The sequence below is a fragment of the Mastomys coucha genome, chromosome X, assembly GCF_008632895.1.
Source record: "Mastomys coucha isolate ucsf_1 chromosome X, UCSF_Mcou_1, whole genome shotgun sequence".
NCBI classification, from domain to species: domain Eukaryota; kingdom Metazoa; phylum Chordata; class Mammalia; order Rodentia; family Muridae; genus Mastomys; species Mastomys coucha.
The window spans coordinates 79404637-79409881 of NC_045030.1; the positions used below are offsets into that span (position 1 = coordinate 79404637).

The window sequence follows — 5245 nt, forward strand, 5'->3', positions numbered from 1 at the left end:
TTATTTATTCTATGTACATTGGAATTTTGCCTGCATATATGTCTATATGAGGATGTTGGAGATTGCCTGGAGCTGGAGTTACAGGCAGTTGTAAGCTGTCATGTGGGTGATGGGGATGCTCTTAACTGCTAAGCCATCTTTCCAGTCCTCTTTTTTTCATTTAAAATTTTTAAACAATTTTGAGACTTTAATATGTGAGTATTATATTAACATAATTTGTATCCCTCCTCTAGTCTCCAGACCCTTCCATGTGATCTCATCCCTTTCAAATTCGTAACTGAAATGCTAATATAACATAGTGATTTGTGCCTGTGAGGCAAATGCTTTATCATTGATTGTACCCCTTATAATACTCTAAAATGTATTTTGTGGAGTTTATTTTCAGATGTTTTCTACGCAAGTGCCCTTTCTGGTGCTCTAGGGAGAAAGTGGTAGAAATGGCCTTCAGGATGAGATCCAAGGGAATTCATTTCCCTCAAGTTAACCATCTATAAAATGGGTAAAATATAATTCTTGGAAACGTCTGAAGGCATCTCCACTTTCATTGCAAAAAGAAGCAGCATTTGGGTTCAACTTGGTTTTACCTTTAATAACCCTTTGTCCATAGATTGAACTTATTGCATGAATCCTATGTGTCAGCCACTAAAAACAGTGTCTCCAGGAGCCAGTGTGGAAAGATGTGTCAACAGATGTCTCAGAGGAGCATAACATGGAGAGATAAAGCCTCCATGGTTGTTGAGAGGCTGTGAGAGTGAAAGAAATTCTTTAAGGAACTAACTCTTAACTCAGCCAAAAGAAAGAGTACAAGTTTGGGGCTAGAGAGATGGCTCAGTGGTTAAGAGCACTGACTGCTCGCCCAGAGGTCCTGAGTTCAATTCCCAGCAATCACATGGTGGCTGTCAACTATCCATAATGGGATCTAATGCCCTCTTCTTGTGTGTCTGAAGGCAGGTACAGTGTACTCATATACATAAAATAAATAAATAATTCTTTAAAAGAAAGAAAGAAAGAGTCCAGGTTTTAGAAATGGGGAAAAGGGATGTTGTCATGTATCTGAGATGTGTTTGAATGGCATGGTTAAAGAGCACACTCTAAACCTTGGAGGCTGGTGAATGTCAGGTGAGGGTTCAGATGAATTAAGACTGATCAGGAGAACAATTCAACCTGTGAAAAACTTTGAGGGGTCTGTGTTTTATTAGAAATACCATGGATGGGGCATGAGGGAGAGAATGCTTTTATTGGAAATTTCTTGTAATGGCTAGAGCAATTCTCACAGCAACATATTAATAAGCATCATTCTCTTTAACCTCTTTAACTGGAAGTTCTAAATCAATTGGTAGTGGAGACGGAAGCTAGGGAATCATGCAAACTAACCAAGCCCTCCACCATTGAATCATAATTCCAAACTTTTAAAAACTTTCATTTTGAGATGGGGTCTGGAAAGCTACCTAGGCTGGATCTAGATTTCCCTAAGTGTTTCAGAAAGACATTGTCTTTGCTGTTGTTTGTCTGATTTGACATATGGCCTAATTATGTAGACCATTGTACTGTCTGGTTTTATGTAAACCTGGACATAAGCTAGAGTCATGAGAGACGAAGAAGCATCAATTGAGAAAATGCTTCCGTAAGATCTGGCCATAAGGCACTTTCTTAATTAGTGATAATGAGAGAGGACCCAGTCTATGGTGGTTAATGCCATCCCTGGGCTGGTGGTCCTGGGTTCTATAGTAAAGCAGCCTGAGCAAGCCATGAAATGCAAGCTCATAAGCAGTAATATGGCCTCTGCATCAGCTCCTGTCCTAACTTCCTTTAATTATGAATAGTGGAAGTATAGCCTGAAAAAAAAAACCCTCTGCTCTCCAACTTGCTTTTTGATCATGGTACTTCATTGCAGCAGTAGAAATGCTAATCATGCTTGTTTCAAATTGACTAGGTAGCTCAGAGTAGGCTTGAGCTGGTTTACCTTTACCTATCATAAAGGTAACATTGCTCTCAACTGACATCAGCATAGACTCAACAAACTAGCTGTGCATCTCAGGCCCAGTCTTCTTGCCCTAAACTTCAAAGTAATCAAATGTTCTAGGTACCTTGGGTCCATTTAGATGGAAAAGAATAGTGAAATAACTAAGGAAGACCACAGTGGAATAGTAGAAGGAGCATGTATCACACTTGAGTGTTGCATGATTTCCCTGTCCAATTACATTAGTGCAGAGGAGGCTTGTGATTGGACAGGGAAAAGGGAGGCAAAGCTAAGAGTTGAGAGCCTCTCAGGGGAGGGAGAAAAGAGAATGGAGACGGATGTGAACCAGCGTGGCTAGAACCAGCCACAGGTAGTTATGATATCATAAGGTTAGAATAATTCGGATAAAGCTTTTATCATTATCAATTGGCTCTGAAATTATTGTATTGGCATCTTGTAAATTATGATTTTATTGATACATAAATCTGATTGGTTAATTATAAGCTTTAAGAGTTTTCATACTACCAGGTAATTGGGTGTTGTGATGGAGGACTGTGGGGTGAGTGGAGCATTGTATGGTAGCAAGAGGAACTCAGGGGCCCCACCTGAGAATTGATGGGCAGAGAGACCACTGAGTTGAGATCACCCGGCAGAAGCCCTGTGGCCCCTGGAACTGGCATTAGAGCAGGAATGTGCCAGCTTGCTTTCCTAATATTTCCCACAACACTTGATACCCGAAGAACCAGGAAGCCTGTTTAGAACATAGTGTCATAAAAGATATCAGGAAATAGTAAAAAATCCAGGGAGGTTTTAATGTATTTAACAAACTGTTTCTACAAAGAGGCTTATTTCAAATGATAAAGATGTTCAAGTTGCACAAGTATCTTGATTTTAGGGTAAAGAATTTAGGAGACAGTGTAGTGATTCAGAGAAACCAGCCATGGGGCTGATCTGATCACCAAGAAGGAAACTTGTATCTTTCATACCATGGTAATGTTGAAAACTAAATACGAAGTTGAAATGTCACAGCTCAAAGCCTCTGAGTAACCAAAACAAATTGAGAGAACAAATTAAAGGGATGAATTACTTGGTTTGCCTCAGTTTCAGCAATTGAAATGTATAGTCCTTAGCTGTGTCAAGTCATGTGTATGGTTAGTTAGGAAATCACTGTGGTGAGACCAGGGAGCAGAGGCTACTCATCTCAAGATGGACAGAGAAAATAGGACCAGGGATTAGGTAAAACCTTCAAATCCACCTTCACTGGCATCTACTTGCTTCAGCTATGACCCAACTCTTCCACAACCTTCTACAAAAGCACTACTGACTAGAGACCAAAGGTTTAACACATTAGCTTTTCCCCAGGACTGATCATCTCCAAATTATACTATCATAGGAGGTTAAATGTCCTGTGATTCTACTAAGGAGGTCCCTGGGGTAGTCAACTCCACATATATAACAGAGTAGCGTTTGCTAGGGGAAAGGGCAGTGAGAAAGGAGAGATAATACTCAAAGAAGACATTTCAGTTGGGGAAGATGGGCATCACTGTCCTTTCCACACTGTTAATCACAGAACCACACAATTAAGAAAGTGAGTAGTGAGTTTTGATATGAACATTTAGCCCCATTGTTACTCAGCATATACAACAAAGATGGATAGAACCTCTTCTAACCTGATATGTTTTCTTCAAGTTAATCAATGATCAGCAGTGTGGTAGAATGTGAAGGTAGCTGTGTCAGTGGAAAAACACAGACGAAAACAGAGCTCCCCTCACGTGTCTTTCAAGTCTTGTGTCTGGCTTCACAGTCACCTGTAGGTTCTTGCTGAATTAATGGAGTTCTTCAGAGTTCTGAGAACTTTATTGTGTCATCAAATTTCAGTTCTTAGTGACCTCATCTTTCAAGTTTCAGCCATTAATGTATGAGTGCAGTGATACCTTCGGAGCTTAACTCTGCAAGGCTTTCAGTTTCTATTGTCCTGCACTTCTTTATGCAGCCTTTGTAGGATAGGGTCTTTTTACCAGTGTGCCTTTCTGCTTATAGTCAAGATCGATTTTGTTAATTCAAACCACCTTGCTGTTCTTCACTTTGTTCCTTCTCTTTAAGGCCTAGTTTCAAACCCTGCCATTGGAGATAGTAACATTTTAGAAGAATCATTGCCTTGTACAGATGGTAGAAGAGGTAGCATCAACACATTAAGAAAGGTCCTAGGTAATTCATCAGAGATGGCCAGGCATAGTGGCATATGACTTTATTCTCAGCACTTGGGAGGCAGAGGCAGGTAGATCTCTGTGAGTTCAAGTCCAGCCTGGCCTTCAAAGCAAGTTCCAGGTCAGTCAGGGTTACACAGAGAAGCCCTGTCTCAACAAAATAAAACCAAACGTCATCAGAGATGTGCACAAAGATACAGATGTGTGGAACAGTCAGTGGGATTATAGCTGTCATGAAAGGGAAAACCTCCTAAAGCACACTGAGAAAATTCCTTTAGTAAACCACTGTAGATCCTAGGGGGCCATCTTTATGACTGAGCTTGTGCTCTATTTTACCTGCTAGGGACATGTCTAATCACAGGGACGAGACAAAAGGCACATGGTACATTGAGTGCAGCTTATACTAGTGATGGGACCTAAAACTCCTGAGTTAAACCAACAAGTTAGACTATGCTTTGCTGAGACTTTATTGTCATTACACAGCACAGTTTTGGTGATGGTTAACACAATATATGCTTCTTGCAGTTAACTGACTATAAGTTAAAAACATATGATCAGTAGTAATGCTTATTCAGATTCTTTAAGAATCAGTCAAATGGTTAGGTTTCTCTTTGTCTTCCTCTATTTTTCTTCTTTTTTGGTCTTCTTCCTCCTTCTCTCCCTTCTCCCCCTCCTTCTCCTCTTCCTCCAATGTCTCCGCTCCTCTGCTTATATTTTTCTATTTGCACAGTGCCCTGCAAGGCAGATATTGAATTTTCAACAACACTCTTATTTCAGCACCACGAGGCAAGTGTGAGGTACAATGCCTACTTTAAGATATTCTCCTTTTTTAGGACACACATGGTATGTAGTCTTGCTTACTTATAAATGGATATTAGCCATAAAGTACAGGATACCCATGCTATACTCCACAGACCCAAAGAAGCTAAACAAGAAGGAAGGTCAAAGGGAAAGTGCTTAAATCTCACTTAGAAGGGGGAATAAAATAGTCATAGGAGGAGATAGAGGGAGAGAACTGGGTGGAAAAGAGGATGGGGAAGGGAAAAGGGAGGGGTTCAGGATCTGGTGTGGGTAGAGG

At 40.5% G+C, this 5245-nt stretch overlaps 1 protein-coding gene across 1 annotated transcript in view; it reads right to left on the minus strand.

Annotated features, from left to right (window-relative positions):
- LOC116093332 (claudin-34-like) overlaps window positions 1-3789 on the minus strand; it is a 5943-nt gene extending 2154 nt beyond the window's left edge. The window contains exon 1 of the mRNA XM_031374671.1: window positions 3631-3789. The gene's annotated coding sequence lies outside the window, so the exon portion shown is untranslated. The remainder of the gene's footprint in view (window positions 1-3630) is intronic.
- Between the last annotated feature and the right edge of the window lie 1456 nt (window positions 3790-5245).